The sequence below is a fragment of the Schistocerca gregaria genome, chromosome 3, assembly GCF_023897955.1.
Source record: "Schistocerca gregaria isolate iqSchGreg1 chromosome 3, iqSchGreg1.2, whole genome shotgun sequence".
Lineage (NCBI taxonomy): Eukaryota > Metazoa > Arthropoda > Insecta > Orthoptera > Acrididae > Schistocerca > Schistocerca gregaria.
Window position 1 is genome coordinate 19,547,036 of NC_064922.1, and position 26,394 is coordinate 19,573,429.

At 48.0% G+C, this 26,394-nt stretch overlaps 2 non-coding genes across 2 annotated transcripts; both read left to right on the forward strand.

Annotated features, from left to right (window-relative positions):
• Positions 1-6,308: 6,308 nt before the first annotated feature.
• On the forward strand, positions 6,309-6,385 carry Trnas-aga (transfer RNA serine (anticodon AGA)). Its single transcript has one exon. It is a non-coding gene; the product is annotated as a tRNA-Ser (tRNA).
• Positions 6,386-20,031: 13,646 nt separating this feature from the next.
• Trnas-aga (transfer RNA serine (anticodon AGA)) lies at positions 20,032-20,104 on the forward strand. The gene has a single exon. It is a non-coding gene; the product is annotated as a tRNA-Ser (tRNA).
• The last annotated feature ends 6,290 nt before the right edge of the window (positions 20,105-26,394 follow it).

Sequence of the window (26,394 nt, forward strand, 5' to 3'; positions counted from 1 at the left end):
GTAGCTCAGATGGTAGGGCGCTCGCTTAGTATGCGAGAGTTACCCAGTGCCTCCAGAATTTTTAACACACCTACATGCGCACCTTGCCATGCAAGTGGAATAATTCTCAGCCTGCAGATGTGTCTAGGAAGATACAAGCGAATGATTAGCATCCACAATTGGCAAGCGTGCTGTTATTAGTGCGCGGGAAGCACCCTCCTCCCACGCCTACACTTTATTTAGAAACAGTACAAGTGTTCCCGTAAGATTCTCAAGCCTATGTCGGAAAGATCTGCCTTGCGATGAGTTCACGTAAATCCCACTGCACATTCCTATTCTTTGCGTGCAGTCGGCTGCTACTGGTGTTGCTAGTTGTGACTGCTGATAACAGATGCCGTAGCAATCAATACATGGAGTGAGTTGTATGTTTTGCGATAGTCTGTCTCTGACAAGCAAGCACAGGTGACATAGGTGCGAACACAGGAAGCTAGCAGACCGTCGCTGCCTGCAGACACCTAGCAGCCACACTAGGAGGGCGGCCTAAGCCGTAGGCGAAATGTGCTCATTCGCTTTGGCGCGACGTCGAACTATAAATAATGCTGTCACTAGCGTGAGCGTCGTGGAAAGTCGGAAAAGTCGGCTGCGTGGGTGAGTGCGAAGTTTGGGGAGCGTTTTGTAGTATGCGCAGTGCAATGGAGACGCGGAAACTTGTTGTGGCCTAGTGTTTTGCAGTTGGACGACAAGATTGGTACACAGTAGTAAAGAGCGAGGCACTGAGTTGGCATGAATAATGGAGTGCACAATGGGGCTCGAGATGTGTTTGTTACCTCAGGTGCTGTATGATTGTCGACAAGGAGTGAAAACGGAGCAATTTGTGACGGCTCTTTCAATTTAAGACGTTAAAAACAGACGGAATTTGCATTTGTAATACCAGAGCATCGAAACTACTTGGAACTTTTGTGTATATGAACGTGTCCGCGCCTTTGTACTCTGCTCCCTTCACCGCTACAAACCAACCAACCATCGTGTCCGTGCGCATCAGAGTCGCAAAGAATGGGGAATAGCGCAGTTTGGTCGTGCCTGTGGCGTAGCTCAGTTGGTAGTGCGTTCGCTTCGCATGAGAAAGGTGCAGGGTTCAAGCCGCAGCGCCTCCATTTTTTGTGGTCAGTGCATTGTAAGTGTTGGTCGCGGCGAACCTAAAGGCACGCAAGATGTTGCAATGCCAGCGTCACAGACTGATATGATGTATACTGACGTAAGGAGAGCAAGACGTAAGTGTGGGGACCGGCTGTTATCGAGGTGTCATCGAGTGCAGATCTGTCTTAGGTATCACGGCTTAACCTCATTGAAGTCTAGAGGGTGGACAACACGTTCGTCTTACTCAGAGCGGTGTCCGAACTCTATTTTCGACGTTATACGTGCCACTTTCATTGTGGCCAACTACGATTCGATACAGAATGCACGAAACCTGAAAGACACACTAACGGATACATAGAGAGTAGTGTTTGTCTGCTGAATAATGGGAGTGCAAGGGTCTGTGTCGTCTATATGGATGTATGTAGCACCATTAGTCTTCGAGGGGGCGGGCGTAGCTCAGATGGTAGAGCGCTCTCTTAGTATGCGAGAGGTACTGGGATCAATACCCAGTGCCTCCAAAATTTTTAACACACCTACATGCGCACCTTGCCATGCAAGTGGAATAATTCTCAGCCTGCAGATGTGTCTAGGAAGATACAAGCGAATGATTAGCATCCACAATTGGCAAGCGTGCTGTTATTAGTGCGAGGGAAGCACCCTCCTCCCACGCCTACACTTCATTTAGAAACAGTACAAGTGTTCCCGTAAGATTCTCAAGCCTATGTCGGAAAGATCTGCCTTGCGCCGAGTTCACGTAAATCCCACTGCACATTCCTATTCTTTGCGTGCAGTCGGCTGCTACTGGTGTTGCTAGTTGTGACTGCTGATAACAGATGCCGTAGCAATCAATTCATGGAGTGAGTTGTATGTTTTGCGATAGTCTGTCTCTGACAAGCAAGCACAGGTGACATAGGTGCGAACACAGGAAGCTAGCAGACCCTCGCTCCCTGCAGACACCGAGCAGCCACACTAGGAGGGCGGCGTAAGCCGTAGGCGAAATGTGCTCATTCGCTTTGGCGCGACGTCGAACTATAAATAATGCTGTCACTAGCGTGAGCGTTGCGTGAGCGTCGTGGAAAGTCGCCTGCGTGGGTGAGTGCCAAGTTTGGGGAGCGTTTTGTAGTATGCGCAGTGCAATGGAGACGCGGAAACTTGTTGTGGCCTAGTGTTTTGCAGTTGGACGACAAGATTGGTACACAGTGGTAATGTGCGAGGCACTGAGTTGGCATGAATAATGGAGTGCACAATGGGGCTCGAGATGTGTTTGTTACCTCAGGTGCTGTATGATTGTCGACAAGGAGTGAAAACGGAGCAATTTGTGACGGCTCTTTCAATTTAAGACGTTAAAAACAGACGGAATTTGCATTTGTAATACCAGAGCATCGAAACTACTTGGAACTTTTGTGTATATGAACGTGTCCGCGCCTTTGTACTCTGCTACCTTCACCGCTACAAACCAACCAACCATCGTGTCCGTGCGCATCAGAGTCGCAAAGAATGGGGATTCTCGCAGTTTGGTCGTGCATGTGGCGTAGCTCAGTTGGAAGAGCGTTTGCTTCGCATGTGAAAGGTGCAGGGTTCAAGCCGCGGCGCCTCCATTTTTTGTGGTCAGTGCATTGTAAGAGTTGGTCGCGGCGAACCTAAAGGCACGCAAGATGTTGCAAAGCCAGCGTCACAGACTGATATGATGTATACTGACGTAAGGAGAGCAAGATGTAAGTGTGGGGACCGGCTGTTATCGAGGTGTCATCGAGTGCAGATCTGTCTTAGGTATCACGGCTTAACCTCATTGAAGTCTAGAGAGTGGACAACACGTTCGTCTTTCTCAGAGCGGTGTCCGAACTCTATTTTCAACGTTATACGTGCCACTTTCATTGTGGCCAACTACGATTCGATACAGAATGCACGAAACCTGAAAGACACCCTAACGGATACATAGAGAGTAGTGTTTGTCTGCTGAATAATGGGAGTGCAAGGGTCTGTGTCGTCTATATGGATGTATGTAGCACCATTAGTCTTCGAGGGGGCGGGCGTAGCTCAGATGGTAGAGCGCTCGCTTAGTATGCGAGAGGTACTGGGATCAATACCCAGTGGCTCCAGAATTTTTAACACACCTACATGCGCACCTTGCCATGCAAGTGGAATAATTCTCATCCTGCAGATGTGTCTAGGAAGATACAAGCGAATGATTAGCATCCACAATTGGCAAGCGTGCTGTTATTAGGGCGCGGGAAGCACCCTCCTCCCACGCCTACACTTTATTTAGAAACAGTACAAGTGTTCCCGTAAGATTCTCAAGCCTATGTCGGAAAGATCTGCCTTGCGCCGAGTTCACGTAAATCCCACTGCACATTCCTATTCTTTGCGTGCAGTCGGCTGCTACTGGTGTTGCTAGTTGTGACTGCTGATAACAGATGCCGTAGCAATCAATTCATGGAGTGAGTTGTATGTTTTGCGATAGTCTGTCTCTGACAAGCAAGCACAGGTGACATAGGTGCGAACACAGGAAGCTAGCAGACCGTCGCTGCCTGCAGACACCGAGCAGCCACACTAGGAGGGCGGTCTAAGCCGTAGGCGAAATGTGCTCATTCGCTTTGGCGCGACGTCGAACTATAAATAATGCTGTCACTAGCGTGAGCGTTGCGTGAGCGTAGTGGAAAGTCGGCAAAGTCGGCTGCGTGGGTGAGTGCCAAGTTTGGGGAGCGTTTTGTAGTATGCGCAGTGCAATGGAGACGCGGAAACTTGTTGTGGCCTAGTGTTTTGCAGTTGGACGACAAGATTGGTACACAGTGGTAAAGAGCGAGGCACTGAGTTGGCATGAATAATGGAGTGCACAATGGGGCTCGAGATGTGTTTGTTACCTCAGGTGCTGTATGATTGTCGACAAGGAGTGAAAACGGAGCAATTTGTGACGGCTCTTTCAATTTAAGACGTTAAAAACAGACGGAATTTGCATTTGTAACACCAGAGCATCGAAACTACTTGGAACTTTTGTGTATATGAACGTGTCCGCGCATTTGTACTCTGCTCCCTTCACCGCTACAAACCAACCAACCATCGTGTCCGTGCGCATCAGAGTCGCAAAGAATGGGGATTCTCGCAATTTGGTCGTGCATGTGGCGTAGCTCAGTTGGTAGAGCGTTCGCTTCGCATGTGAAAGGTGCAGGGTTCAAGCCGCGGCGGCTCCATTTTTTGTGGTCAGTGCATTGTAAGTGTTGGTCGCGGCGAACCTAAAGGCACGCAAGATGTTGCAAAGCCAGCGTCACAGACTGATATGATGTATACTGACGTAAGGAGAGCAAGATGTAAGTGTGGGGACCGGCTGTTATCGAGGTGTCATCGAGTGCAGATCTGTCTTAGGTATCACGGCTTAACCTCATTGAAGTCTAGAGGGTGGACAACACGTTCGTCTTACTCAGAGCGGTGTCCGAACTCTATTTTCAACGTTATACGTGCCACTTTCATTGTGGCCAACTACGATTCGATACAGAATGCACGAAACCTGAAAGACACCCTAACGGATACATAGAGAGTAGTGTTTGTCTGCTGAATAATGGGAGTGCAAGGGTCTGTGTCGTCTATATTGCTGTATGTAGCACCATTAGTCTTCGGGGGGGCGGGCGTAGCTCAGATGGTAGAGCGCTCGCTTAGAATGCGAGAGGTACTGGGATCAATACCCAGTGCCTCCAGAATTTTTAACACACCTACATGCGCACCTTGCCATGCAAGTGGAACAATTCTCAGCCTGCAGATGTGTCTAGGAGGATACAAGCGAATGATTAGCATCCACAATTGGCAAGCGTGCTGTTATTAGTGCGCGGGAAGCACCCTCCTCCCACGCCTACACTTTATTTAGAAACAGTACAAGTGTTCCCGTAAGATTCTCAAGCCTATGTCGGAAAGATCTGCCTTGCGCCGAGTTCACGTAAATCCCACTGCACATTCCTATTCTTTGCGGGGAGTCGGCTGCTACTGGTGTTGCTAGTTGTGACTGTTGATAACAGATGCCGTAGCAATCAATTCATGGAGTGAGTTGTATGTTTTGCGATAGTCTGTCTCTGACAAGCAAGCACAGGTGACATAGTTGCGAACACAGGAAGCTAGCAGACCGTCGCTGCCTGCAGACACCGAGCAGCCACACTAGGAGGGCGGCCTAAGCCGTAGGCGAAATGTGCTCATTCGCTTTGGCGCGACGTCGAACTATAAATAATGCTGTCACTAGCGTAAGCGTCGTGGAAAGTCGGAAAAGTCGGCTGCGTGGGTGAGTGCCTAGTTTGGGGAGCGTTTTGTAGTATGCGCAGTGCAATGGAGACGCGGAAACTTGTTGTGGCCTAGTGTTTTGCAGTTGGGCGACAAGATTGGTACACAGTGGTAAAGAGCGAGGCACTGAGTTGGCATGAATAATGGAGTGCACAATGGGGTTCGAGATGTGTTTGTTACCTCAGGTGCTGTATGATTGTCGACAAGGAGTGAAAACGGAGCAATTTGTGACGGCTTTTTCAATTTAAGACGTTAAAAACAGACGGAATTTGCATTTGTAACACCAGAGCATCGAAACTACTTGGAACTTTTGTGTATATGAACGTGTCCGCACATTTGTACTCTGCTCCCTTCACCGCTACAAACCAACCAACCATCGTGTCCGTGCGCATCAGAGTCGCAAAGAATGGGGACTCTCGCAGTTTGCTCGTGCATGTGGCGTAGCTCAGTTGGTAGAGCGTTCGCTTCGCATGTGAAAGGTGCAGGGTTCAAGCCGCGGCGCCTCCATTTTTTGTGGTCAGTACATTGTAAGTGTTGGTCGCGGCGAACCTAAAGGCACGCAAGATGTTGCAAAGCCAGCGTCACAGACTGATATGATGTATACTGACGTAAGGAGAGCAAGATGTAAGTGTGGGGACCGGCTGTTATCGAGGTGTCATCGAGTGCAGATCTGTCTTAGGTATCGCGGCTTAACCTCATTGAAGTCTAGAGGGTGGACAACACGTTCGTCTTACTCAGAGCGGTGTCCGAACTCTATTTTCAACGTTATACGTGCCACTTTCATTGTGGCCCACTACGATTCGATACAGAATGCACGAAACCTGAAAGACACCCTAACGGATACATAGAGAGTAGTGTTTGTCTGCTGAATAATGGAAGTGCAAGGGTCTGTGTCGTCTATATGGCTGTATGTAGCACCATTAGTCTTTGGGGGAGGCGGGCGTAGCTCAGATGGTAGAGCGCTCGCTTAGAATGCGAGAGGTACTGGGATCAATACCCAGTGCCTCCAGAATTTTTAACACACCTACATGCGCACCTTGCCATGCAAGTGGAATAATTCTCAGCCTGCAGATGTGTCTAGGAAGATACAAGCGAATGATTAGCATCCACAATTGGCAAGCGTGCTGTTATTAGTGCGCGGGAAGCACCCTCCTCCCACGCCTACACTTTATTTAGAAACAGTACAAGTGTTCCCGTAAGATTCTCAAGCCTATGTCGGAAAGATCTGCCTTGCGCCGAGTTCACGTAAATCCCACTGCACATTCCTATTCTTTGCGTGCAGTCGGCTGCTACTGGTGTTGCTAGTTGTGACTGCTGATAACAGATGCCGTAGCAATCAATTCATGGAGTGAGTTGTATGTTTTGCGATAGTCTGTCTCTGACACGCAAGCACAGGTGACATAGGTGCGAACAAAGGAAGCTAGCAGACCGTCGCTGCCTGCAGACACCGAGCAGCCACACTAGGAGGGCGGCGTAAGCCGTAGGCGAAAAGTGCTCATTCGCTTTGGCGCGACGTCGAACTATAAATAATGCTGTCACTAGCGTGAGCGTCGTGGTAAGTCGGAAAAGTCGGCTGCGTGGGTGAGTGCCAAGTTTGGGGAGCGTTTTGTAGTATGCGCAGTGCAATGGAGACGCGGAAACTTGTTGTGGCCCAGTGTTTTGCAGTTGGACGACAAGATTGGTACACAGTGGTAAAGAGCGAGGCACTGAGTTGGCATGAATAATGGAGCGCACAATGGGGCTCGAGATGTGCTTGTTACCTCAGGTGCTGTATGATTGTCGACAAGGAGTGAAAACGGAGCAATTGGTGACGGCTCTTTCAATTTAAGACGTTAAAAACAGACGGAATTTGCATTTGTAACACCAGAGCATCGAAAGTACTTGGAACTTTTGTGTATATGAACGTGTCCGCGCATTTGTACTCTGCCCCCTTCACCGCTACAAACCAACCAACCATCGTGTCCGTGCGCATCAGAGTCGCAAAGAATGGGGATTCTCGCAGTTTGGTCGTGCATGTGGCGTAGCTCAGTTGGTAGAGCGTTCGCTTCGCATGTGAAAGGTGCAGGGTTCAAGCAGCGGCGCCTCCATTTTTTGTGGTCAGTGCATGGTAAGTGTTGGTCGCGGCGAACCTAAAGGCGCGCAAGATGTTGCAAAGCCAGCGTCACAGACTGATATGATGTATACTGACGTAAGGAGAGCAAGATGTAAGTGTGGGGACCGGCTGTTATCGAGGTGTCATCGAGTGCAGATCTGTCTTAGGTATTACGGCTTAACCTCATTGAAGTATAGAGGGTGGACAACACGTTCGTCTTACTCAGAGCGGTGTCCGAACTCTATTTTCAACGTTATACGTGCCAATTTCATTGTGGCCAACTACGATTCGATACAGAATGCACGAAACCTGAAAGACACCCTAACGGATACATAGAGAGTAGTGTTTGTCTGCTGAATAATGGAAGTGCAAGGGTCTGTGTCGTCTATATTGCTGTATGTAGCACCATTAGTCTCCGGGGAGGGCGGGCGTAGCTCAGATGGTAGAGCGCTCGCTTAGAATGCAAGAGGTACTGGGATCAATACCCAGTGCCTCCAGAATTATTAACACACCTACATGCGCACCTTGCCATGCAAGTGGAATAATTCTCAGCCTGCAGATGTGTCTAGGAAGATACAAGCGAATGATTAGCATCCACAATTGGCAAGCGTGCTGGTATTAGTGCGCGGGAAGCACCCTCCTCCCACGCCTACACTTTATTTAGAAACAGTACAAGTGTTCCCGTAAGATTCTCAAGCCTATGTCGGAAAGATCTGCCTTGCGCCGAGTTCACGTAAATCCCACTGCACATTCCTATTCTTTGCGTGCAGTCGGCTGCTACTGGTGTTGCTAGTTGTGACTGTTGATAACAGATGCCGTAGCAATCAATTCATGGAGTGAGTTGTATGTTTTGCGATAGTCTGTCTCTGACAAGCAAGCACAGGTGACATAGGTGCGAACACAGGAAGCTAGCAGACCGTCGCTGCCTGCAGACACCGAGCAGCCACACTAGGAGGGCGGCCTAAGCCGTAGCCGAAATGTGCTCATTCGCTTTCGCGCGACGTCGAACTATAAATAATGCTGTCACTAGCGTGAGCGTCGTGGAAAGTCGGAAAAGTCCGCTGCGTGGGTGAGTGCCAAGTTTGGGGAGCGTTTTGTAGTATGCGCAGTGCAATGGAGACGCGGAAACTTGTTGTGGCCTAGTGTTTTGCAGTTGGACAAGATTGGTACACAGTGGTAAAGAGCGAGGCACTGAGTTGGCATGAATAATGGAGTGCACAATGGGGCTCGAGATGTGTTTGTTACCTCAGGTGCTGTATGATTGTCGACAAGGAGTGAAAACGGAGCAATTTGTGACGGCTCTTTCAATTTAAGACGTTAAAAACAGACGGAATTTGCATTTGTAACACCAGAGCATCGAAAGTACTTGGAACTTTTGTGTATATGAACGTGTCCGCGCATTTGTACTCTGCTCCCTTCATCGCTACAAACCAACCAACCATCGTGTCCGTGCGCATCAGAGTCACGAAGAATGGGGATTCTCGCAGTTTGCTCGTGCATGTGGCGTAGCTCAGTTGGTAGAGCGTTCGCTTCGCATGTGAAAGGTGCAGGGTTCAAGCCGCGGCGCCTGCATTTTTTGTGGTCAGTGCATTGTAAGTGTTGGTCGCGGCGAACCTAAAGGCACGCAAGATGTTGCAAAGCCAGCGTCACAGACTGATATGATGTATACTGACGTAAGGAGAGCAAGATGTAAGTGTGGGGTCCGGCTGTTATCGAGGTGTCATCGAGTGCAGATCTGTCTTAGGTATCACGGCTTAACCTCATTGAAGTCTAGAGGGTGGACAACACGTTCGTCTTACTCAGAGCGGTGTCCGAACTCTATTTTCAACGTTATACGTGCCACTTTCATTGTGGCCCACTACGATTCGATACAGAATGCACGAAACCTGAAAGACACCCTAACGGATACATAGAGTGTTTGTCTGCTGAATAATGGAAGTGCAAGGGTCTGTGTCGTCTATATGGCTGTATGTAGCACCATTAGTCTTAGGGGGAGGCGGGCGTAGCTCAGATGCTAGAGCGCTCGCTTAGAATGCGGGAGGTTCTGGGATCAATACCCAGTGCCTCCAGAATTTTTAACACACCTACATGCGCACCTTGCCATGCAAGTGGAATAATTCTCAGCCTGCAGATGTGTCTAGGAAGATACAAGCGAATGATTAGCATCCACAATTGGCAAGCGTGCTGTTATTAGTGCGCGGGAAGCACCCTCCTCCCACGCCTACTCTTTATTTAGAAACAGTACAAGTGTTCCCGTAAGATTCTCAAGCCTATGTCGGAAAGATCTGCCTTGCGCCGAGTTCACGTAAATCCCACTGCACATTCCTATTCTTTGCGTGCAGTCGGCTGCTACTGGTGTTGCTAGTTGTGACTGTTGATAACAGATGCCGTAGAAATCAATTCATGGAGTGAGTTGTATGTTTTGCAATAGTCTGTCTCTGACAAGCAAGCACAGGTGACATAGGTGCGAACACAGGAAGCTAGCAGACCGTCGCTGCCTGCAGACACCGAGCAGCCACACTAGGAGGGCGGCGTAAGCCGTAGGCGAAATGTGCTCATTCGCTTTGGCGCGACGTCGAACTATAAATAATGCTGTCACTAGCGTGAGCGTCGTGGAAAGTCGGAAAAGTCGGCTGCGTGGGTGAGTGCCTAGTTTGGGGAGCGTTTTGTAGTATGCGCAGTGCAATGGAGACGCGGAAACTTGTTGTGGCCTAGTGTTTTGCAGTTGGACGACAAGATTGGTACACAGTGGTAAAGAGCGAGGCACTGAGTTGGCATGAATAATGGAGTGCACAATGGGGCTCGAGATGTGTTTGTTACCTCAGGTGCTGTATGATTGTCGACAAGGAGTGAAAACGGAGCAATTTGTGACGGCTCTTTCAATTTAAGACGTTAAAAACAGACGGAATTTGCATTTGTAACACCAGAGCATCGAAACTCCTTGGAACTTTTGTGTATATGAACGTGTCCGCGCATTTGTACTATGCTCCCTTCACCGCTACAAACCAACCAACCATCGTGTCCGTGCGCATCAGAGTCGCAAAGAATGGGGATTCTCGCAGTTTGCTCGTGCATGTGGCGTAGCTCAGTTGGTAGAGCGTTCGCTTCGCATGTGAAAGCTGCAGGGTTCAAGCCGCGGCGCCTCCAATTTTTGTGGTCAGTGCATTGTAAGTGTTGGTCGCGGCGAACCTAAAGGCACGCAAGATGTTGCAAAGCCAGCGTCACAGACTGATATGATGTATACTGACGTAAGGAGAGCAAGATGTAAGTGTGGGGACCGGCTGTTATCGAGGTGTCATCGAGTGCAGATCTGTCTTAGGTATCACGGCTTAACCTCATTGAAGTCTAGAGGGTGGACAACACGTTCGTCTTACTCAGAGCGGTGTCCGAACTCTATTTTCAACGTTATACGTGCCACTTTCATTGTGGCCAACTACTATTCGATACAGAATGCACGAAACCTGAAAGACACCCTAACGGATGCATAGAGAGTAGTGTTTGTCTGCTGAATAATGGGAGTGCAAGGGTCTGTGTCGTCTATATTGCTGTATGTAGCACCATTAGTCTCCGGGGGGGCGGGCGTAGCTCAGATGGTAGAGCGCTCGCTTAGAATGCGAGAGGTACTGGGATCAATACCCAGTGCCTCCAGAATTTTTAACACACCTACATGCGCACCTTGCCATGCAAGTGGAATAATTCTCAGCCTGCAGATGTGTCTAGGAAGATACAAGCGAATGATTAGCATCCACAATTGGCAAGCGTGCTGTTATTAGTGCGCGGGAAGCACCCTCCTCCCACGCCTACACTTTATTTAGAAACAGTACAAGTGTTCCCGTAAGATTCTCAAGCCTATGTCGGAAAGATCTGCCTTGCGCCGAGTTCACGTAAATCCCACTGCACATTCCTATTCTTTGCGTGCAGTCGGCTGCTACTGGTGTTGCTAGTTGTGACTGTTGATAACAGATGCCGTAGCAATCAATTCATGGAGTGAGTTGTATGTTTTGCGATAGTCTGTCTCTGACAAGCAAGCACAGGTGACATAGTTGCGAACACAGGAAGCTAGCAGACCGTCGCTGCCTGCAGACACCGAGCAGCCACACTAGGAGGGCGGCCTAAGCCGTAGGCGAAATGTGCTCATTCGCTTTGGCGCGACGTCGAACTATAAATAATGCTGTCACTAGCGTGAGCGTTGCGTGAGCGTCGTGGAAAGTCGGAAAAGTCGGCTGCGTGGGTGAGTGCCAAGTTTGGGGAGCGTTTTGCAGTATGCGTAGTGCAATGGAGACGCGAAACTTGTTGTGGCCTAGTGTTTTGCAGTTGGACGACGAGATTGGTACACAGTGGTAAATAGCGAGGCACTGAGTTGGCATGAATAATGGAGTGCACAATGGCGCTCGAGATGTGTTTGTTACCTCAGGTGCTGTATGATTGTCGACAAGGAGTGAAAACGGAGCAATTTGTGACGGCTCTTTCAATTTAACACGTTAAAAACAGACGGAATTTGCATTTGTAATACCAGAGCATCGAAACTACTTGGACCTTTTGTGTATATGAACGGGTCCGCGCCTTTGTACTCTGCTCCCTTCTCCGCTACAAACCAACCAACCATCGTGTCCGTGAGCATCAGAGTCGCAAAGAATGGGGAATCTCGCAGTTTGGTCGTGCATGTGGCGTAGCTCAGTTGGTAGAGCGTTCGCTTCGCATGTGAAAGGTGCAGGGTTCAAGCCGCGGCGCCTCCATTTTTTGTGGTCAGTGCATTGTAAGTGTTGGTCGCGGCGAACCTAAAGGCACGCAAGATGTTGCAAAGCCAGCGTCACAGACTGATATGATGTATACTGACGTAAGGAGAGCAAGATGTAAGTGTGGGGACCGGCTGTTATCGAGGTGTCATCGAGTGCAGATCTGTCTTAGGTATCACGGCTTAACCTCATTGAAGTCTAGAGGGTGGACAACACGTTCGTCTTACTCAGAGCGGTGTCCGAACTCTATTTTCAACGTTATACGTGCCACTTTCATTGTGGCCAACTACGATTCGATACAGAATGCACGAAACCTGAAAGACACCCTAACGGATACATAGAGAGTAGTGTTTGTCTGCTGAATAATGGGAGTGCAAGGGTCTGTGTCGTCTATATTGCTGTATGTAGCACCATTAGTCTTCGGGGAGGGCGGGCGTAGCTCAGATGGTGTGTCTAGGAAGATACAAGCGAATGATTAGCATCCACAATTAAGTCAGCCAGCGGCTGCGCTGGAGGTCGGACGTGCCGTGCTGTTTGCTGTGCTGCGTTAGCTCCGCGTGGTAAGTCTCTGCTCTTGCTGCAACGCGTCGCTGTCTATAGTATTTGTGTAGACATGAAAAAGAATTAAGAGATGTCGCAACCGCAGCGAAAAGATACTTTGAAATTCACGTTTGATCGCAACTTTGTCCGACCGAGGTCATTTGATGTTGAACAGTGGTTAGAGGATGATGTTAAAATAGGACTTGATGATATTATCGGCATACATTTCTCGATTATGAACAGTGTGGTTTTCGTGAAACTTGCCAGTCCAGAATTGTGTGAAAGGATAGTTCGATCTTGTGGTGGCATTCTGAAATTTAAACATGCTGACGGAAATGTTGGGGAGGTTACCGTTGCCCATGCTGGTCTAGGTATTCGGACCGTGCGAGTCTTTGAACTTCCCTTTGAAATTACAAGTGACCAGATAAATGCTGTTATTGCTCCATACGGGAAAGTTTTGAGTAATATTGCCGAACGGTGGTCTGCTGCACACAAATTCCCTGTTTTGAATGGTGTGCGCCAATTAAGAGTCGAATTGCAGAAGCACATTCCGTCGTTTATAAACGTCTGCGGATATAGAGCTGTTGTGATGTACGATGACCAACCGAAAACGTGTGCTGTCTGCAATTTACCAGGCCACGTTCGTGCAGACTGTGTTCAAAGGCGAGTGGCGCAACTGCCTGCCGGCGATGCCGTCAGGCCCCCTGCTATGTCAACGCTGCCCGTGACATATGTCGCCGTAGCGCGCGGTTTTGCAAGTGCCACTGCGCCCCCCGAAGTTACTACGAATACCGACCCACAAGCGACCGACCAACCGACCGACTCAGGTGTAGCATCTGTAGACACTCAACCCTCCTGCGAAGACATATCTGCTCCTGCCCTTGTCGCCGTGGAATCGCCCAATGAGGCAATGGATACGGACGCGACCTCAGTCGCTTCGGGTAGTGCTCCTCTGCATCCTGGAGCTTCTTTAGGAGGTATCAAAAGCGTATCAGGTGCACAGAAAACGGACTCGCAACCAGCCGTTTCTAGTGGTGCTCTTCCGAATCCTGCAGCTGCCTTAGGCACTGACCACAGCCCGTCAAGTGCAATGAAATCAGACCTGGCGTCAGTCACTTCGAGTAGTGCTACTTTGCAACCTGAGGCTTCTTCAGGTACCGTCCAAAGTCCACCACGAGACGCATCTCCCAAGAAATCTAAAAAACGGAGGATCGCGCGTCAAGGTGCAGAGCAGACTGCACCACAACTGCGTGAACAGGCAAAGCAAATAGGGGGCAAAATACGTCAATCTGCATCTGAGAACTTGCAGTGCAATCAGCAGTCATCTAACGAAGACCCTGTGTCCTTGGATAGTACCTCAGGTTCTGCCAGTTTGCCCTCCGATGACGTAGCAATTACCCGAACCGAAGATAAAAATCACCAGCAAACACCTGAATATAGTGCACCACTTAATGACGAACCGATGACAGGGCTGTCGAATCCGTGGGCAGACGATGTCGACGACACTACAAAGGAGGACGAAATTATGGACACCACAGGAACCGTTACAGTCACCACGATGGCCACACCACGCGATGACGTCGTCTTGAATGTCATCGCCGCGACGGATACTGTCCCAGACACGGAGAAGCCGACTGATCCCTTCCCAAGTCATGAATATTTCTAGTCTGAACGGTTTTACTGACTTGTGTCCACATGTCTCTCGGGTCAGATTTCTTAATGTTTTTTCGAAATGATATGTTGCCAGAGTTTTTCCTAATTACACTCCCGTCTTGGCTAACGTAGTTCCGTTGCAGGCCTATAAGATCGCTACGCTGAACATCAATAAAATTTGTAGCCCATTTAATTTACAAAATTTAAAAGATTTCCTGTATGCAGCTGATGTGGACATTTTGTTTTTACAAGAAGTAACAAACATCGAACTTGACTTCATACAGGGGTATAATGCTATAGTCAATCCTGGAATTGGATGTGATTTGGGTACCGCATTTCTTTTCAAAGAGGGCGTCGTCATTACAGACGTAACAAAACTGCCTAACGGCAGAGGCATTGCCGGCACGCTTTATAACACCAGGATTGTTAATGTCTATGCCCCATCTGGTTCTACCAATCGGTGCCAACGAGCACAGTTTTTTAAGGAGGGAATTGTTCCTTTGTTTGGTGTACACTGCACCCATACCATCCTTGGAGGCGACTTTAACAGTGTCATACATGCCAAAGACCAAACTCCGAACTACAACAAATCGCCGGACCTGGAACGTATCGTCACCGAGCTCCGTTTAACTGATTCGTGGGAGCAAAAGCACGGCGCGGCACCCGGCTTTACCCACCTCACTAATCATTCACCGAGCCGGTTGGATCGAATATATGTCTCGCCCAATCTGAAACAGCGCATCCTGCAGTCTGAAGTTTGGCCAACCGTTTTTTCGGACCACGCTGCATATATATGCACATTAAATTTGGAACGACAAGGAACCTGTCGATATAAAGGGCCATGGAAACTTAATGTTTCACACTTAAAAGATCCTGCCTGTCGAGAAGCCTTTCTCACCACTTGGAGAGCCTGCGAGACCAAACTCATCTGTTACCACTCGACTTTGGAATGGTGGCTCAAATGCGCCAAACCTCAGATCCGGAGATGTTTCATCAACTACTCCCGGGAGAAGAGCTTTTGGCGGAAAAGAACGATAGAATTTTACTTTCATTGTCTCCGAGAACTCTACCTGCAAGGTGCTACAGCTATTGGGAACCATGGGAGAATTAAAAAAATCCAGGCAAAAATACTGACATTAAGGCGACAACAGCTTGAAGGATACCAAATAAGATCAAGAGCAGAGACTGTGGCGCAAAAAGAAGCCACTTCGATATATTATGTGATTCGTGAAACTAAACGAGGATGCCGCAAAATACTGACGGAGCTTAAAACTGATAATGGAACCACCTTGACAATGCACAACGACATAAAAGCAGAAATACTAACCCATTTCGACAACTTGTTTTCACATAAAGAGGTAGATGAAAAAGCACAGGACGATTTACTGACCCACCTGCAAGGACGCGTTGGTAACGCGTACGCGGAAGCTCTAATAGCGGAGGCGACCGAAGACGATGTACACTATGCTGTCTATCAAAGTGCAAAAAAATAAATCCCCTGGAGCTGACGGCATACCAGCAGAATTTTATCAAGTCTTCTGGGAACATATAAAACATAGAATTACATGCATCTGTAATGAACTTCTGAACCTCAATAAGGAGATACCGAAAGATTTTCGTGAAGGTATGATAGTGTTAATCGCAAAAAAATCGGCTGGCAAGAAAATTGGAAATTTGAGACCAATCACTCTGCTGAACAGTGACTATAAAATTTTTTCGCGGCTCTTAGCCCACAGACTTAAAAATGTAATGGCCAGCGTCACCGGCCCATATCAGTCTAGCGTGGGCAAAGATAGGAAAATTCAGCAGACGCTGTCCGACTACCGCGACATAATTTCAATAGCAGAAGTATGTCGACTAAAATGTGCCATCGTGTCGTTAGATTTCGATAAAGCCTTCGACAGGATCAGCCACTCCTACCTCCTGAAAACGATGGGCGCAATGGGTTTTCCGCCGAGATTCGTCGACCTCATACGACGTTTGGTAACGAATAACTCCTCCAGAATCATCATAAATGGACAGCCTAGCCGGCCAGTCGAGATCGCATGTTCCGTCAGGCAAGGTTGTCCGTTGTCCATGGCACTTTTTGCCATGGCCATCGAACCTTTGCTCGCTACCTTGACTCAGCGGTTACAAGGATTGCTAATACGAGGAAACAAAATAATATGTAAAGCTTATGCGGACGATGTTGGGTTTCTCGTTATGAATGTAGCGGAAGTCGAGACGGCAATGCACATAATAGAAAAATACGAACGAGCGTCAGCCGCGAGGTTAAACAAAACCAAGTCCGGCATATTCAATATCGGATGTGGCATTGGCATGCGCACACACGGTCACTTACGTGAGTTAACAGCCTTGAAGTGTCTCGGCATTGATTTCCGAAAAAATATACGTCAAACTATTGCGGCCAACTATAGACAAGTACTAACTACCATACGAGCTAGTGTACGGACACATAGTATTCGACAATTAAATGAAATTCAGAGAGTGTCTTTAGCGAACGTCTCTATTACTTCCAAAGTCAATTATGTCGCCCAGATACTGCCAATTCCCGCCGGCAACGCCAAACAAATTATGTCAGCAATAGGCTATTTTGTGAGCCGTGGCCACATATTTAAAATCCAGTATGACACTCTGACGCTCGCCACTAATAATGGCGGCTTAAACTTAACGAATGTTACTAAAAAGTCGCAGGCTCTGTACATCTCCAATACATTTCAACAATGGAGACAATCCGGCAGCTGTATCGCCGCGCACTTGCTATCTGAAATAGCTCCAGATGACCTCTCTCCACCCATTAATGTGCAGCACATACCGAGCGGACTTTACCATTTACGATGGTTTTTAATAGAATATAGCTACCTACGTTCAAGAATTCCGGAAAAAGACATGACAAACGTAAAAGAAATTTATGGCAAATTGATGGGAGAAAAGAAGAACAACAAAATAGAACAAAACTATCCATGTTCTAACTGGAAAGTGATATGGGCAAATATTCATAACCGTAACTTAGCTACTCATCTGAAAGCAACATGGTACTTTGTTGTAAATAGGAAAGTTGCAACAAACTCGAAACTTCATTCGATCCACTTAGCGGATTCGCCTTTGTGTGCAACGTGTAGTTTAATTGATAACGAAGAACATCGTTTCGTGTGCGACAAGGTTAAAGATATCTGGCTGAATGTCCGACGAAAGCTGGCACTCATCCTTCGAACGTCACCTAACGCTATAACGCCTGCGGACTTTTTGACACCGGATGATGTACCCTTTCCTAACACGAAACGCAACGCAGTCAATTGGCTGAAAGCGGCAACGGTCCATTACCTCTTCACGAAGGAAGAGAAAAGCCAAGAGGATTTTTGGATCTCTCTGCTAACTGAGCATCACATGTTACTGAAGACTAGTAAATATAAAAAAACATACGCAAATTTTTTAATCAAGACCTTGATGTAAAAGAATTAACAAGAAATATCTGCGGACACAGAAGACAAACGTAAGAGAGTGTTCACCACTACTAACTTACTTAACAATCGTGAAAAAAAAAAAATTATTTTAATTTTTACCGGAATTGCCGTTCTTTGAGTTCAACGTTTATTAATTTATTTTTCAAGAAGCCATTATAAATAGTTGCTTCTCACCGAATATGGTTTGTTTTTTAAGCATTTTCAGAGAGAAGAGGCAGTTTCGAAATGCCCTCTGACGTTTCTTTGTCAAGGAAGACTATTTGCTTTAAGTGTGACAACAAAAAACAGCGATGAAGAAGGAAACAAACTGAACATAACTTCTGTTTCTACCTACTGAAGACTTCATTCTTTTTTCACATTATCAATAAGCCCAAAGAAGGGGTACATTAGTTTCTCCACGATAAAGGGATTAACTTCGTCTCATCAGTTTATGGTAATGTACATGGCGTGAGCAGCCGACGCCGATGAAGGCGAATTATGGAGAGCGCAAGGATGGGCTAAAAGGGGTGATGGGAGGCCCAAAAAAAAAGGGAAAAAAAAGGGAAAAAAAATAAAAAATAAAAAAAACAAATAAAACACCAAAAAAAAGAGAAAAAAAAGATGGTAGAGCGCAAGCTTAGAATGCGAGAGGTACTGGGATCAATACCCAGTGCCTCCAGAATTTTTAACACTCCTACATGCGCACCTTGCCATGCAAGTGGAATAATTCTCAGTCTCCAGATGTGTCTAGGAAGATACAAGCGAATGATTAGCATCCACAATTGGCAAGCGTGCTGTTATTAGTGCGCGGGAAGCACCCTCCTCCCACGCCTACACTTAATTTAGAAACAGTACAAGTGTTCCCGTAAGATTCTCAAGCCTATGTCGGAAAGATCTGCCTTGCGCCGAGTTCACGTAAATCCCACTGCACATTCCTATTCTTTGCGTGCAGTCGGCTGCTACTGGTGTTGCTAGTTGTGACTGCTGATAACAGATGCCGTAGCAATCAATTCATGGAGTGAGTTGTATGTTTTGCGATAGTCTGTCTCTGACAAGCAAGCACAGGTGACATAGGTGCGAACACAGGAAGCTAGCAGACCGTCGCTGCCTGTAGACACCGAGCAGCCACACTAGGAGGGCGGCCTAAGCCGTAGGCGAAATGTGCTCATTCACTTTGGCGCGACGTCGAACTATAAATAATGCTGTCACTAGCGTGAGCGTCGTGGAAAGTCGGAAAAGTCGGCCGCGTGGGTGAGTGCCAAGTTTGGGGAGCGTTTTGTAGTATGCGCAGTGCAATGGAGACGCGGAAACTTGTTGTGGCCTAGTGTTTTGCAGTTGGACGACAAGATTGGTACACAGTGGTAAAGAGCGAGGCACTGAGTTGGCATGAATAATGGAGTGCACAATGGGGCTCAAGATGTGTTTGTTACCTCAGGTGCTGTATGATTGTCGACAAGGAGTGAAATCGGAGCAATTTGTGACGGCTCTTTCAATTTAACACTTTAAAAACAGACGGAATTTGCATTTGTAATACCAGAGCATCGATACTACTTGGAACTTTTGTGTATATGAACGTGTCCGCGCCTTTGTACTCTGCTCCCTTCACCGCTACAAACCAAATAACCATCGTGTCCGTGAGCATCAGAGTCGCAAAGAATGGGGAATCTCGCAGTTTGGTCGTGCATGTGGCGTAGCTCAGTTGGTAGAGCGTTCGCTTCGCATGTGAAAGGTGCAGGGTTCAAGTCGCGGCGCCTCCATTTTTTGTGGTCAGTGCATTGTAAGTGTTGGTCGCGGCGAACCTAAAGGCACGCAAGATGTTGCAAAGCCAGCGTCACAGACTGATATGATGTATACTGACGTAAGGAGAGCAAGATGTAAGTGTGGGGACCGGCTGTTATCGAGGTGTCATCGAGTGCAGATCTGTCTTAGGTATCACGGCTTAACCTCATTGAAGTCTAGAGGGTGGACAACACGTTCGTCTTACTCAGAGCGGTGTCCGAACTCTATTTTCAACGTTATACGTGCCACTTTCATTGTGGCCAACTACGATTCGATACAGAACGCACGAAACCTGAAAGACACCCTAACGGATACATAGAGAGTAGTGTTTGTCTGCTGAATAATGGGAGTGCAAGGGTCTGTGTCGTCTATATTGCTGTATGTAGCACCATTAGTCTTGGGGGGGGGGGGGGGGGGTGTAGCTCAGATGGTAGAGCGCTCGCTTAGAATGTGAGAGGTACTGGGATCAATACCCAGTGCCTCCAGAATTTTTAACACACCTACATGCGCACCTTGCCATGCAAGTGGAATAATTCTCAATCTGCAAATGTGTCTAGGAAGATACAAGCGAATGATTAGCATCCACAATTGGCAAGCGTGCTGTTATTAGTGCGCGGGAAGCACCCTCCTCCCAAGCCTACACTTTATTTAGAAACAGTACAAGTGTTCCCGTAAGATTCTCAAGCCTATGTCGGAAAGATCTGCCTTGCGCCGAGTTCACGTAAATCCCACTGCACATTCCTATTCTTTGCGTGCAGTCGGCTGCTACTGGTGTTGCTAGTTGTGACTGTTGATAACAGATGCCGTAGCAATCAATTAATGGAGTGAGTTGTATGTTTTGCGATAGTCTGTCTCTGACAAACAAGCACACGTGACATAGGTGAGAACACAGGAAGCTAGCAGACCGTCGCTGCCTGCAGACACCGAGCAGCCACACTAGGAGGGCGGCCTAAGCCGTAGGCGAAATGTGCTCATTCGCTTTGGCGCGACGTCGAACTATAAATAATGCTGTCACTAGCGTGAGCGTCGTGGAAAGTCGGAAAAGTCGGCTGCGTGGGTAAGTGCCAAGTTTGGGGAGCGTTTTGCAGTATGCGCAGTGCAATGGAGACGCGAAACTTGTTGTGGCCTAGTGTTTTGCAGTTGGACGACAAGATTGGTACACAGTGGTAAAGAGCGAGGCACTGAGTTGGCGTGAATAATGGAGTGCACAATGGCGCTCGAGATGTGTTTGTTACCTCAGGTGCTGTATGATTGTCGACAAGGAGTGAAAACGAAGCAATTTGTGACGGCTCTTTCAATTTAAGACGTTAAAAACAGACGGAATTTGCATTTGTAATACCAGAGCATCGAAACTACTTGGAACTTTTGTGTATATGAACGTGTCCGCGCCTTTGCACTCTGCTCCCTTCACCGCTACAAACCAACCAACCATCGTGTCCGTGAGCTTCAGAGTCGCAAAGAATGGGGAATCTCGCAGTTTGGTCGTGCATGTGGCGTAGCTCAGTTGGTAGAGCGTTCGCTTCGCATGTGAAAGGTGCAGGGTTCAAGCCGCGGCGCCTCCATTTTTTGTGGTCAGTGCATTGTAAGTGTTGGTCGCGGCGAACCTAAAGGCACGCAAGATGTTGCAAAGCCAGCGTCACAGACTGATATGATGTATACTGACGTAAGGAGAGCAAGATGTAAGTGTGGGGACCGGCTGTTATTGAGGTGTCATCGAGTGCAGATCTGTCTTAGGTATCACGGCTTAACCTCATTGAAGTCTAGAGGGTGGACAACACGTTCGTCTTACTCAGAGCGGTGTCCGAACTCTATTTTCAACGTTATACGTGCCACTTTCATTGTGGCCAACTACGATTCGATACAGAATGCACGAAACCTGAAAGACACCCTAACGGATACATAGAGAGTAGTGTTTGTCTGCTGAATAATGGGAGTGCAAGGGTCTGTATCGTCTATATTGCTGTATGTAGCACCATTAGTCTTCGGGGGGCGGGCGTAGCTCAGATGGTAGAGCGCTCGCTTAGAATGCGAGAGGTACTGGGATCAATACCCAGTGCCTCCAGAATTTTTAACATACCTACATGCGCACCTTGCCATGCAAGTGGAATAATTCTCAGCCTGCAGATGTGTCTAGGAAGATACAAGCGAATGATTAGCATCCACAATTGGCAAACGTGCTGTTATTAGTGCGCGGGAAGCACCCTCCTCCCACGCCTACACTTTATTTAGAAACAGTACAAGTGTTCCCGTAAGATTCTCAAGCCTATGTCGGAAAGATCTGCCTTGCGCCGAGTTCACGTAAATCCCACTGCACATTCCTATTCTTTGCGTGCAGTCGGCTGCTACTGGTGTTGCTAGTTGTGACTGCTCGTAACAGATGCCGTAGCAATCAATTCATGGAGTGAGTTGTATGTTTTGCGATAGTCTGTCTCTGACAAGCAAGCACAGGTGACATAGGTGCGAACACAGGAAGCTGGCAGACCGTCGCTGCCTGCAGACACCGAGCAGCCACACTAGGAGGGCGGCCTAAGCCGTAGGCGAAATGTGCTCATTCGCTATGGCGCGACGTCGAACTATAAATAATGCTGTCACTAGCGTGAGCGTTGCGTGAGCGTCGTGGAAAGTTGGAAAAGTCGGCTGCGTGGGTGAGTGCCAAGTTTGGGGAGCGTTTTGTAGTAGGCGCGGTGCAATGGAGACGCGAAACTTGTTGTGGCCTAGTGTTTTGCAGTTGGACGACAATATTGGTACACAGTGGTAAAGAGCGAGGCACTGAGTTGGCATCAATAATGGAGTGCACAATGGCGCTCGAGATGTGTTTGTTACCTCAGGTGCTGTATGATTGTCGACAAGGAGTGAAAACGGAGCAATTTGTGACGGCTCTTCCAATTTAAGACGTTAAAAACAGATGGAATTTGCATTTGTAATACCAGAGCATCGAAACTACTTGGAACTTTTGTGTATATGAACGTGTCCGCGCCTTTGTACTCTGCTCCCTTCACCGCTACAAACCAACCAACCATCGTGTCCGTGAGCATCAGAGTCGGAAAGAAAGGGGAATCTCGCAGTTTGGTCGTGCATGTGGCGTAGCTCAGTTGGTAGAGCGTTCGCTACGCATGTGAAAGGTGCAGGGTTCAAGCCGCGGCGCCTCCATTTTTTGTGGTCAGTGCATTGTAAGTGTTGGTCGCGGCGAACCTAAAGGCACGCAAGATGTTGCAAAGCCAGCGTCACAGACTGATATGATGTATACTGACGTAAGGAGAGCAAGATGTAAGTGTGGGGACCGGCTGTTATCGAGGTGTCATCGAGTGCAGATCTGTCTTAGGTATCACGGCTTAACCTCATTGAAGTCTAGAGGGTGGACAACACGTTCGTCTTACTCAGAGAGGTGTCCGAACTCTATTTTCAACGTTATACGTGACACTTTCATTGTGGCCAACTACGATTCGATACAGAACGCACGAAACCTGAAAGACACCCTAACGGATACATAGAGAGTAGTGTTTGTCTGCTGAATAATGGGAGTGCAAGGGTCTGTGTCGTCTATATTGCTGTATGTAGCACCATTAGTGTTGGGGGGGGGGGGGGGGGGCGGGTGTAGCTCAGATGGTAGAGCGCTCGCTTAGAATGTGAGAGGTACTGGGGTCAATACCCAGTGCCTCCAGAATTTTTAACACACCTACATGCGCACCTTGCCATGCAAGTGGAATAATTCTCAGCCTGCAAATGTGTCTAGGAAGATACAAGCGAATGATTAGCATCCACAATTGGCAAGCGTGCTGTTATTAGTGCGCGGGAAGCACCCTCCTCCCAAGCCTACACTTTATTTAGAAACAGTACAAGTGTTCCCGTAAGATTCTCAAGCCTATGTCGGAAAGATCTGCCTTGCGCCGAGTTCACGTAAATCCCACTGCACATTCCTATTCTTTGCGTGCAGTCGGCTGCTACTGGTGTTGCTAGTTGTGACTGTTGATAACAGATGCCGTAGCAATCAATTAATGGAGTGAGTTGTATGTTTTGCGATAGTCTGTCTCTGACAAACAAGCACACGTGACATAGGTGAGAACACAGGAAGCTAGCAGACCGTCGCTGCCTGCAGACACCGAGCAGCCACACTAGGAGGGCGGCCTAAGCCGTAGGCGAAATGTGCTCATTCGCTTTGGCGCGACGTCGAACTATAAATAATGCTGTCACTAGCGTGAGCGTTGCGTGAGCGTCGTGGAAAGTCGGAAAAGTCGGCTGCGTGGGTAAGTGCCAAGTTTGGGGAGCGTTTTGCAGTATGCGCAGTGCAATGGAGACGCGAAACTTGTTGTGGCCTAGTGTTTTGCAGTTGGACGACAAGATTGGTACACAGTGGTAAAGAGCGAGGCACTGAGTTGGCGTGAATAATGGAGTGCACAATGGCATTCGAGATGTGTTTGTTACCTCAGGTGCTGTATGATTGTCGACAAGGAGTGAAAACGAAGCAATTTGTGACGGCTCTTTCAATTTAAGACGTTAAAAACAGACGGAATTTGCATTTGTAATACCAGAGCATCGAAACTACTTGGAACTTTTGTGTATATGAACGTGTCCGCGCCTTTGCACTCTGCTCCCTTCACCGCTACAAACCAACCAACCATCGTGTCCGTGAGCTTCAGAGTCGCAAAGAATGGGGAATCTCGCAGTTTGGTCGTGCATGTGGCGTAGCTCAGTTGGTAGAGCGTTCGCTTCGCATGTGAAACGTGCAGGGTTCAAGCCGCGGCGCCTCCATTTTTTGTGGTCAGTGCATTGTAAGTGTTGGTCGCGGCGAACCTAAAGGCACGCAAGATGTTGCAAAGCCAGCGTCACAGACTGATATGATGTATACTGACGTAAGGAGAGCAAGATGTAAGTGTGGGGACCGGCTGTTATTGAGGTGTCATCGAGTGCAGATCTGTCTTAGGTATCACGGCTTAACCTCATTGAAGTCTAGAGGGTGGACAACACGTTCGTCTTACTCAGAGCGGTGTCCGAACTCTATTTTCAACGTTATACGTGCCACTTTCATTGTGGCCAACTACGATTCGATACAGAATGCACGAAACCTGAAAGACACCCTAACGGATACATAGAGAGTAGTGTTTGTCTGCTGAATAATGGGAGTGCAAGGGTCTGTATCGTCTATATTGCTGTATGTAGCACCATTAGTCTTCGGGGGGGCGGACGTAGCTCAGATGGTAGAGCGCTCGCTTAGAATGTGAGAGGTACTGGGATCAATACCCAGTGCCTCCAGAATTTTTAACATACCTACATGCGCACCTTGCCATGCAAGTGGAATAATTCTCAGCCTGCAGATGTGTCTAGGAAGATACAAGCGAATGATTAGCATCCAAAATTGGCAAGCGTGCTGTTATTAGTGCGCGGGAAGCACCCTCCTCCCACGCCTACACTTTATTTAGAAACAGTACAAGTGTTCCCGTAAGATTCTCAAGCCTATGTCGGAAAGATCTGCCTTGCGCCGAGTTCACGTAAATCCCACTGCACATTCCTATTCTTTGCGTGCAGTCGGCTGCTACTGGTGTTGCTAGTTGTGACTGCTGATAACAGATGCCGTAGCAATCAATTCATGGAGTGAGTTGTATGTTTTGCGATAGTCTGTCTCTGACAAGCAAGCACAGGTGACATAGGTGCGAACACAGGAAGCTGGCAGACCGTCGCTGCCTGCAGACACCGAGCAGCCACACTAGGAGGGCGGCCTAAGCCGTAGGCGAAATGTGCTCATTCGCTATGGCGCGACGTCGAACTATAAATAATGCTGTCACTAGCGTGAGCGTTGCGTGAGCGTCGTGGAAAGTTGGAAAAGTCGGCTGCGTGGGTGAGTGCCAAGTTTGGGGAGCGTTTTGTAGTATGCGCGGTGCAATGGAGACGCGAAACTTGTTGTGGCCTAGTGTTTTGCAGTTGGACGACAAGATTGGTACACAGTGGTAAAGAGCGAGGCACTGAGTTGGCATGAATAATGGAGTGCACAATGGCGCTCGAGATGTGTTTGTTACCTCAGGTGCTGTATGATTGTCGACAAGGAGTGAAAACGGAGCAATTTGTGACGGCTCTTTCAATTTAAGACGTTAAAAACAGACGGAATTTGCATTTGTAATACCAGAGCATCGAAACTACTTGGAACTTTTGTGTATATGAACGTGTCCGCGCCTTTGTACTCTGCTCCCTTCACCGCTACAAACCAACCAACCATCGTGTCTGTGAGCATCAGAGTCGCAAAGAATGGGGAATACCGCAGTTTGGTCGTGCATGTGGCGTAGCTCAGTTGGTAGAGCGTTCGCTACGCATGTGAAAGGTGCAGGGTTCAAGCCGCGGCGCCTCCATTTTTTGTGGTCAGTGCATTGTAAGTGTTGGTCGCGGCGAACCTAAAGGCACGCAAGATGTTGCAAAGCCAGCGTCACAGACTGATATGATGTATACTGACGTAAGGAGAGCAAGATGTAAGTGTGGGGACCGGCTGTTATCGAGGTGTCATCGAGTGCAGATCTGTCTTAGGTATCACGGCTTAACCTCATTGAAGTCTAGAGGGTGGACAACACGTTCGTCTTACTCAGAGCGGTGTCCGAACTCTATTTTCAACGTTATACGTTTCACTTTCATTGTGGCCAACTACGATTCGATACAGAATGCACGAAACCTGAAAGACACCCTAACGGATACATAGAGAGTAGTGTTTGTCTGCTGAATAATGGGAGTGCAAGGGTCTGTATCGTCTATATTGCTGTATGTAGCACCATTAGTCTTCGGGGGGGCGGGCGTA